Here is a 10,946-nt window from a genome sequence, read left to right as displayed (position 1 = left end):
CACCCCACTGCATAGAGACTGTCTAGGAACATGGCACGCAATGTGTCCATTGTCTCCCTGGCTGTGTGCCTCTCAGACACTTCAAACTCAGCCTTCAGAAATGACTGACCCGTCATTTTCCCAAAACATACCCCTCCTCCTGGATGACCTAGTCTGGTTAACGGCACTGCCACTCATCCAATTTCTGAAGCCACAGGCATTCAAAGGCATTTTAGATACTCTTCTCTCCGCCTCTGCATCTAAACCATCATTAAAGTCTATTCACTCTATGGTTGTACTTTCACTACAATCTGTACCCTTTCCTCCCTTCCCCACCGCCACTGACAGAGCCCTGGCCTTCTTCATCTCTCTAAAACAGTTGCAGTTCCCTGGCTGCCCATGCTGTCATTAGTTTCCTTGCTACAAGCTGAAACGAGTCTTTAATTTGGTCTGATGCCCCCTCCACTAGCGGAGAAATCCCCATCTTGATAGATGCAGAATTCACATCCCATCGTAGCCATCAAGCATGCAGCTGGATCCAGGTAGGGTACCTACCCTCCACCAGAGACATTCAACCTGCCATGCCTTACGGTTTGGGCAGTACACTGGCAGCACCCCAGGCCCAGTGCAGACGGCCAAATGCGTTGTGACATCCGGTGTTTAACAGCCTCACTAGGCAGCACCTTCCCAGACTAGATTTGTGGCATTGTCTTGGCCGTGGTCCCGGTTGCCGCCCATTTTCTGAGCCCAGTTAATTCTCCAACATCCCCTCTGCCGCTGTGAGCTCTCCAACATTCTTTCCGTATCCAACAACTGGCTAGGTCTTTGGTTCTCAGCTCTTGTCATTGTCTCCTCCTGTCCCCACCAGATAGGCCCACACCGTTTCCTTATTCATTCTCAAAACATTCCTTAAAAGTCCATCATTTGACCGTCATATGACATTTTTCGCTCATTTCTTCAGCCAACAGGACACTCTTCTGAGTCCTTTGCCTGTCTTTTCTCTCCTTTGTTTTTGTCCCATATTTAATCAATTTCTTTTCTTTTTTTCTTCTTTTTTTTTTTTTGCCACGCTGCTTGGCATGTGGGATCTTAGTTCCCCCACCAGGGATCAAACCTGTGCCCCCTGCAGTGGAAGCACGGAGTCTTAACCACTGGACCACCAGGAAAGTCCCATGATCAATTTCTTTGCAAAGAACTCACTGAAGAGTGGATGCCCTTTTGGCTCTTGATACCCTTTATTTTCCTCCTATTTGGGCCAAATAGGAACAACTTTCAGGGGCCTCTTGCCCCCGCTGAGCCCACTGCACTGCCCTCTTACCTGGGCCTTCACCCCACGGCTTGCAGAGCCGCACACGGCCTAGAACTTCACCGTGCATCTGCATCTCTGTTCATCTCTTTCCAGCCTGGCACAAGCTCCTCTGACCCAATCCCAGTACTGTGCGGTAGCTTCAGCTAGACTTGCTCGAATCTCTGTCCTTCCGACAACCTCTGTCCTGCCCAATCCAGTCAATCTCCCCACTTCCTTGTCTCAGTGCCGAGTTACCGGAGAGGCTGGTCCTCCCCCAGACTCCTCTAAACAGAGATGGGGTACCTGCCTCCCGTTAGGGCCCCCAGCATCGAGGCGTCCTCTTTTCTCTGAGCTGTTTGAAATCTCCCCAAAAGTGAGGCCATATTTCTAGCTAAACCCAGGCTGTGATGACGTCTGAAACAGCGTGGTCTCTTTCACCACAGCATCCCCTTTCTTCTACTTTTCTCAGAGTAACCTCAGAGTAGCAATTTTTGAAACTAATCGTGTCTACATTTTGCATTCTGAGACATGAAACTATCCATGACACAAAAGTAGAACCTATCATCCTGTACTTACAGGAGAATGAAACTATTTTCAGATGCCTTGATAATTATTCTATTTTCTGCCAAACTCCTCCTCCTGTGACGGATAGCCTCTATCTTGCTCAGAGATGCTGCCATCCAAACAGTCTAGAAACCTTCAAGTCATCTTTAATGCCACCTCGACCCTCATCCGCAATGTCCATGTGGTTACTATGTCCTATCTACTATACATCAATTTCACATTACTCAGATCCATGCTCGCCCACTCTGCCTCCACTATTCAGGCCTTGATCGTCATCTGAATTGTTGAAATGGGTCCGTTACTCACCTCACCTACAAGGTTTAGGAGCCCTAATAATAGAAAGATTCACAGGACATGGGGTGGGGATGGGGTGAAGGGGAAGCTGGGACGAAGTGAGAGGGTAGCACTGACATATATACACTACGAAATGTAAAATAGATAGCTGGTGGGAAGCTGCTGCATAACACAGGGAGATCCACTCGATGATGGGTGATGACTTAGAAGGCTGGGATAGGGAGGGCTGGAAATATGGGGATATATATATAAATATAGCTGATTCACTTTGGTATACAGCAAAAACTGGCATGATAGTGTAAAGTAATTATATTCCAATAAAAAGCTTAAAAAAAAGTATCATAAAAGAATAATCCAGAAGGCCTGGTTCTATATTGCCTAAAGATTCTGCCCCAGAAATAGAGACACAGATGTAGAGAACAAACATATGGACACCAAGTGGGGAAAGCGGGGGTGGGGGTGGAGGTGGGGGTTGGAGTGGGATGAATTGGGAGATTGGGATTGCCATATATACATTACTAATAAGAAAAAAAAATCAAATTGTACACTTTAAATATATGCAGTTTATTGTATGTCAATTGTATCTCAATAAAACTTCTTAAAGAAAAAAAAAAATTCTGCCCCTTCAACAAACTCATGTTCTCTGACTCTTCTGAGCTATATTCTCAAGAGTCTGCAGAAGGCATCTCTATTCATCCAAAGCTGTTGAGAAACATGGCAAAGATGCAGGAAGAATGAGGTTACATTTGCCAACTATCCCTTTGTTTATACCACTGATGTTTAAATCTCACTGAATTTTATTTTATTTATTATTTAATTGTTTTTTTTGGCTGTGCCACGCGGCATATAGGATCTTAGTTCTCCGACCAGGGATCGAACGATCACCCCCTGCACTGGAAGGACATAGTCTTAACCACTGACCTCCAGAGAAGTCCCCTAAAATTTCCCATTTTAAGGGTACAATTCAGTGGCATTAAGTACACTCAAAATATTGTATACCATCACCAACTATTTCCAGAACTCTTTCATCATCCCAAGCAGAAACTCTACCCATTAGACAGTAACTCCCCACTCCTCCCTCCCTCCTGCCCCTGGTAACCTCTGTTTTACTTTCTGTCTCTGAGTTTGCCTATTCCAGGAGCCTCACGTAAGTGGAATCATACAATGTGTGTCCTTTAGTGTTTGACTTACTTCACTTAGAACAATGTTTTAAAGGTTTGTCCTTACGGTAGCGTGTGTCAGAATTCATTCCTTTTCAGGCTGAATAATCTTCCATTGTATGTATACTCCACATTGTGTTTGTGCATTCTCCTGTCGATGGATGCTTGTTTTTTTTTCCATCTTTTGGCTATCGTGACTACTGCTGCAATGAACATGAAGTGTACAAATATCTCTTTGAGACCCTGCTTTCAATTCCTCTGGGTACATACCTAGAAATGGAATTGCTGGATCATATGGTAAATTCTAGCTTTTTGAGGAATTGCCAAATTGTCTTCCACAGCAGTGCACTATTTTCATTCCCACTAGCAATATATTGTAATTTCTCTACATCTGTTTTGTCCACTTGCGCTGCTATAACAAAATACCACAGGCTGGGCAGCTTCAACAACAGAAATGTATGACTCAGGGAGTTCCCTGGTGGTCCAGGGGTTAAAAATCCACCTTCCAATGCAGGGAATGTGGGTTTGATCCCCGGTCAGGGAACTAAGAGCACACATGCCGCAGAGCAACTAAGCCCGAGCACCACAACTACGGAGCCCGCGCACCACAACTGGAAAGAGGCCTGCGTGCCACAACAAGGAGCCCTCGCACTGCAATGAAAGATTCCACAAACCACAACTAAGACCTGATGCAGCCAAATAAATAAATAAATGTTTTTTTTAAAAAACCCACAATGAATTAATATTACAAACCTATAAAAAATAAATAAAAAGAAATGTATGACTCACAGGTCTGGAGGTTGGGAAGTCTAAGATCCAAGTGCTGGCAAATTCAATTTCTGGTGAGACCTCTCTGTCTGGCTTGTAGGTAACTACCTTCCGGCCGTGTCCTTTCTTTGGTGCATGAACTTAGGGAGAGAAAGTGAAAGAGAACTCTGATCTCTCTTCCTCTTCTTAAAAGGACACCAGGGCTTCCCTGTTGGCACAGTGGTTAAGAATCCGCCTGCCAATACAGGGCACACAGGTTTGAGCCCTGGTTTGGGAAGATCCCACATGCCTCAGAACAACTAAGCCTGTGTGCTGCAACTACTGAGCCTGCACTCTAGAGCCCACGAGCCATAACTATTGAGCCCATGTGCCACAACTACTGCCTGTGCTCTGCAGCAAAAGAAGCCACTGCAATGAGAAGCTCTCGCACAGCAAAGAAGAGTAGCCCCTGCTCTCTGCAACTAGAGAAAGCCCGCACGGCAACAAAGACCCAACACAGCCAATAAATAAATTAATTAATTTATTTTAAAAAATACACCAATTCTTCGGATTAGGTCCCCACTCTTATTACCTCACTTAACCTTAGTTACCTCCTCAAGAGTCTATAACCAAATACAACCACACTGGGGGCTACAGCTTCAACTATGAATTAGGGGTAGGGGAGAGACACAATTTGACCCACAGCAACATCCTTGTCAACACTTATTATTTTCCATTTAAAAAAAATAATAACTATTCTAGAGGCTGTGAAGCTATATCTCATTGTAGTGTTGACTTACACGTCCCTAATAACTACTGATGGAGAGCATATTTTCATGTGCTTATTGGCTATTCACATGTCTTCTTTGGCAAAATGTCTGTTCAAATCCTTTACTCATTTTTTAATTGGGTTGTTTGTGTTGGGTTGTAGGAGTTCTTTATAAAAATTGGATATTAAATGTTTATTAGATAAATGATTTGCAAAAACTTGCTCCCATTCTGTGGGCTGTCTTTTCACTCTTGATAATGTCCCTTAATGCACAAACATTCTTAATTTTGATGGAGCCTAATTTATCTTTTTTTTAAAAATTTTGTTGCCTGTGCTTTGTGTGTTGTATTTAAGATACCATTGTCAAATCCAAAGTCGTGAATATTTGCTCTTATTTTTTTTTCTAAGAGTTTTATAGTTTTAGCTCTTAGATTCAGCTCTTTGATCTACTTTAATTTTTGTACATGGTATAAGGTAAAGGCACAACTTCATTTTTTTGTCAATATCTGGTTTTCCCAACACCATTTGTTGAAGACACAGTCCTTTCCCTATTGAATGATCTTGGCACTCTTGTCAAAAATCTTTTGACCATATATGTGAAGATTTCTTTCTAGGTTCTTTATTCTAATCCATTGGCCTACATGTCTGTCTTCATGCCGGTACCACACTGCTTTGTTTGTTAGAAGAAGATATTACCTCCCTTGCAAGTTGTCATGAGAATGAGACATAATGCAAGAGAAGTGCCTGATGCAGAGACTGGCACATAGTAGGTGCTTAACAAATGGCAACAATACTTAGGGGAAGGCTGGTTAGGTGCCTTCAGGCTGGAAGAACCGGAGACTCACTCAGGTTCCTTCAGACACACTGCGAAGTCTGTCTAATGGAAATCAGCCTCACCTGCACAGTCAGCCTGGGAAGACCGGAATGTCTCAACAGGCCCTCATCTGGTTGTTTCCGAGCAAGTGTCCACTGTTTCTCAGCACCTGAAGTAGATCTTCTGTTTCTGCTTCTCTCTTCCAGTTCTACTGTCTAAATTCACATTCCCCCAAAGAAGACCCTGAGACAAGAACTTGATAGCTTATTTTGGAGAGATTCCCAGAAGCACAGCAAGGCAAAGGGCAAGTAAGACAGAAAGTGAAAGGGAGAAGGAAGTAAGGAAAGCCTCTGTGGGCAGCCAGGGCTCAGTCTCACTGGGAGGAGCCTCTCAGAGCTCACCCCAGCACTGTGTTCCTGGAGGATTTGTCCATCGACTCCCACTGCCCTAGAGGTTTCAAATCTGGGGCCCTTCTGAGCCGCCCAGCACCAAGGGCTGAGCAAGTCCCCACAGCTCCAGGAAAAAACCCTCAGGCTGAGGACTGAGAAGCAGAGCACTGAGAGGACTGGAGGTAAAAAGTGCACGCAGAGAAGCATCTCCTGCACCTGCAGCTAAAGTAAGAAGGACGGAGGGGGTGTGGGGCAGGGCACCAACAGCTTCTGCAACTACCACCATCAACCGTCTCTCTGCCTTTACTACTTGATGAGTCCAGCGTGCTCAAAGCTTCCACTGTAGCACATTTACTTTCAGCTTTAATCTCTGCGCATCTCTGGATTTCTGTGTCTCTCTGCTGCCCAAGTCTCTGTGTAAGATTCGCATTTAACCTGTCCTCCAGAGAAGCTTGGGTGGCAGGTGGAGTCACCCCTTGACTGGGCAGGGCTCTTCATACTCACCCAGCTCAACAGGCACTGGCCTCCAAAGCTGGCTGCCCTGGCCACAGGCCCTGATCTTCCCTCAGTCCCCATTTCTGAGGTCCAAGGAATAAAACATAACAGTTTGTTCACAAGAACCATTTCTGACTCTTTCTTCAATCCCAGGTCTCCCAGATTGCTCACCAGTAGCAGTACAATTATCCCCCTTTACAAATGAGGATATTGGGGCTCAGAGCGTTTAAGAGTCTTGCCTAAGGGCACACTGTTAGTCAAAGACAAACTTGGGGGCTTCCCTGGTGGCACAGTGGTTGGGAAGCCGCCTGTCAGTTCACGGGACATGGGTTCAAGACCTGGTCCGGGAAGATCCCGCATGCTGTGGAGCAGCTAGGCCCGTGCTCCACAACCACTGACCCTGTGCTCTAGAGCCTGTGAGCCACAACTATTAAACCCACGTGCCGCAACTACTGAAGCCCATGTGCCTAGAGCCTGTTCTCTGCAACAAGAGAGGCCACCGCAACGACAAGCCAACTCACCAGAGTGAAGAGTAGCCCCCGCTCACCACAACTGCAGAAAGCCCGGGCGCAGCAACAAAGACCCAATGCAGCCAATGAATTAATTAATTAATTAATTAATTTTAAAAAACAAAGACAAGCTTGGACTTGCATAAAGTCTCAGTCATTTTACCTCTTACATAGGGAACAAAATCTCAAAGTGTTGAGTGTTATGAGAATCTTCCTATTTGGTGGATTATCTCATGATGGAAAGGGATTTTCCCAGGAAGCCTCAGACTTTCAGGACTCTGGATTCCTGGATGGCAGAGCACAAGATAGGGGTTAGTATTAAACCCACAACAAAAATAAGTCTGTGCAAGCGTGCCAAACAAAACTGTCTGATCAAATACCAATTTTTATGAAGTTCTAATTGAAGCAAGTGGTAGTAGAAATCAAATATTTCAGAAAAATTTGGCTAGCTACTCTGGGTGGGTGGAAGGGGTGATGTCTGATCCATTTCTGCTTCTGTAATAGGAGATGGGGGCTTGAGATAATGCCCCAAATTGGAAGAGTGTTTGCAGGCTAAGCAACCACATGACAAATGGTTTCAGAATTGCTGTAACTCAGCCTCAATGTTCAGCACTACCTGGCTCTTCTTCCTCAACACAGTGTCTCAAGCCTCTTCCTCTCTCATGAGACTTCCTAGTGTAGCTCATCTCTCCTCTCAGCCAGATTTCTTGAAAGGACTGTCCACTTTCATGGCCCCCACTTTGTCACCCTCCCTCCCAGCAGTCAGCCATTTCTTACCCACTACTGCACTGAAATTGCCCACCCAGGTCACCAGGAACTTCCAAATGGCAAACCAACTCATCACTTTCAGTCCTTCTCTGTAAGAATTCAGACCTGCACATGGTGAAACCCTCCACTTTCTAGTTGTCTGCCTCATCTCTTTTTAACTGTCGCCATGCATCATATAATATGATGGGGCAGGTTCAAGTTTTTTGGGTCCTGAAGCTTATGCATTTGGCGGAACCTCTTTAAGGAAGAATATTACAAAGTTACATTGAGAAATTGCTAGATTCTCTCCCAGGCAAGTGAGGGACACTGAAGCTTCAGCTTCATTAACTTAGTGTATCCTCCCTGGGAAGAGACAAGTTTTATAAGTATTGTCTACCAGTGGACAGGATGGATGTGCCATTACGACAGTATCGCAAAGAATTTTTTTTTTTTTTTTTTTTTGGCCATATGGCTTACGGAATCTTAGTTCCCCAATCAGGGATTGAACCTAAGCTCCTGGTAGTGAAAACACGCAGAGTCCTAACCACTGGACTGCCAGGGAATTCCTGCAAAGAACATTCTTATACATGACCCTTTTGTGAACATGTATATTTCTCCAGGACAGACAGAAAGAATAGGAATTGCTAAATTCTAGGTCATGGGCTTTTTCATTTTGATGGTTTGTTGCCAAATGCCCTCCAATTATAAATTCCACTCCAACCGGCAGTTGTGGGAGGAACTGTCTCATGTCCTTGCCGGCACTGGATGTTATCATTTTTGTTTTTGTTTTTCCAAGCTGATGGGAAAAATAAGAAAGCATTTCAATGTTATTTTAATTTACTGTATTAGTTTCTAGGGCTGTTGTAACCAAGTACCAGAAACCTAGTGGCTTAAAAAAACTGAGAAATGTATTGTCTCATAGTTCAGGAGCTGAGAAGTCTGAAATCAAGGTGTCAGCAGGGTGGTGTTCCCTCTGAAACCTGTAGGGCATGCTTCTTCCTGGCCTCTTCCTAACTTCTGGTGGTGGTTGTCAGTCTTCGGTGTATCACTCTGATTCTCTGTCCCCACAGGGCATTCTCCCTGGGTCTCTGTTGTCACATGGCCCTCTTTTTTTCTCTCTCTCTTTCTTTCTCTCTTTCTCTCTTTCTTTCTCTCTTTCTTTTTCTTTCTTTCTTTCTTTCTTTCTTTCTTTCTTTCTTTCTTTCTTTCTTTCTTTCTTTCTTCTTTCTTTCTTTCTTTCTTTCTTTCTTTCTTTCTTTCTTTCTTTCTTTCTTTCTTTCTTTCTCTTTCCTTTTTTTTTTGTTGTTGGCTGCTTTGGGCCTTCATTGCTCTGTGCGGGCTTTCTCTAGCTGTGGTGAGTGGAGGCTACTCTTAGATGCGCAGGTTTCTCATTGTGGTGGCATCTCTTGTTGCAGAGCATGGGCTCTAGGCACACAGGCTTCAGTAGTTGCAGCACTCGGGCCTAGTAGTTGTGGCATGCTGGCCCTAGAACAGGCGGGCTTCAGTAGTTGCAATGTGTGGGATTCAGTAGTTATGGCGCATGGGCTTAGTTTCTCCACGGCATGTGGGATCTTCCTGGATCAGGGATCGAACCCATGTCCCCTGCATTGGCAGGTGGATTCTCAACCACTGCACCACCAGGGTAGTCCGGCCCTCTTCTTATAAGGAGGCCACTAGTCATATTGTATTAGGGGCCCAACCCACTCCAGTATGACCTCATCCTAACTAATTACAACCTTATTTCCAAATAAGTTCACATTCTGAGGTACTGGAGGTTAGGACTTCAATATATTGGGGGGTGGGGACACAATTCAACCCATAATATTTACATTCCTCTAATTCTAGGGACATTGAACACCTTTTCATATATTTACTGGAAATCTGGATCCTTTCTTCTACAAATTGCCCTTTCATGTCAGTTTTCCAGTTTTCTATTGGGTTGTTTGTCATTCCTGTTTCTTTCAAGATCCTCTATATTTTCCAAGATGAATCTGTTATACATGTGGCAAAGGTTTGCTCTCAGCCCATCACACGTTCTGTAACTTCAGTTTTGGTATCTGCCTTGACTTCTTTTTTTTTTTTTTTTTTTTTGCCTTGACTTCTGTGATGCCCAACTCCCCAGATTTCTCTCCTGCTTTCTGGTTCAGCATCTGTCCTTCTTCCTATGCCTCCTCCTGTGAAGTCTTCCCCATCTCATAAACAGTACCACATCATTTAGGCTCCGGTAAGAAACATGGATGTCTTTCTCTCACTCTCTCTTTTTTTTTTGGCCACACCAAGCAGCTTACAGGATCTCAGTTCCCTGACCAGGGATTGAACCTGGGCCATGGCAGTGAAAGCCCAGGATCCTAACCACTAGACCACCAGGGAACTCCCCATGGGCATCTTCTTTGATCTCCCTTCTCCCTCATCTATATCTGACTTATCGCCAAGCTCCATCAACTTAACTTCTTAAATACTTGTCAAATCTATGCATCTCTCTCCATCTTCCCCACTGGTCTAAGGCACCATCATCTCTCACTTAGACATTTGCCAATGGCTGCCCTGGTTTCCCTGCCTCTGCCCTGCACCCCCTCCAATCCATTCCATCAGGATCTTTTTTAACCCAGACTGATCTTATCACATCTTCTTGCGAGGGCTGCTTCTTGCACTGAGAACCAAGACCAAAATTCTTCTTGCGGCCCACAAGGTCTGGCCTGGTCTGGCTGGAGCCCCTTCTCCCTCATGGTGTTTTCCACAGCTCCCCAGCGACATCAAACTTCAGAGCAAGTCTTCTTGGCTCCGTACGTCCTGGAGGCCTTTTCACATGTGGTTCCTTCTCTCTTGAAAACCTCCATCCCCACTCGAACTTAAGCTACCATATTAATTTTCTCAAACAAGAATGACCTTTCTTCTCCCTCAAGTTCGAGTGCCCCCATTTCCCACCAGGGTTCAGCCAGATGAACACTGAGGTGCAGCCACCCCCTGGACTCTGAAATGCAATCCACCAGTAGGAGTGGAGGTCGGTGCTCCAAGCCTCCTCCTTCTTTTCAGAGACTACAGCGGCTAATGCCATGGAAGGCAGAAAGTTGCCCCTGCCCTTTAGGAAAAGGACACATTTGTTATTATGCTGAGAAACACATGCTTTCTCCTCTGCTTAACGCAGAGGATGGATTACCTTGGGGGAGAATTAGAATTACTATGGCAGGAAT

The sequence above is a fragment of the Hippopotamus amphibius genome, chromosome 7 (genome assembly GCF_030028045.1).
Source record: "Hippopotamus amphibius kiboko isolate mHipAmp2 chromosome 7, mHipAmp2.hap2, whole genome shotgun sequence".
Classification (NCBI taxonomy): domain Eukaryota; kingdom Metazoa; phylum Chordata; class Mammalia; order Artiodactyla; family Hippopotamidae; genus Hippopotamus; species Hippopotamus amphibius.
This window is presented reverse-complemented; position numbering follows the sequence as displayed.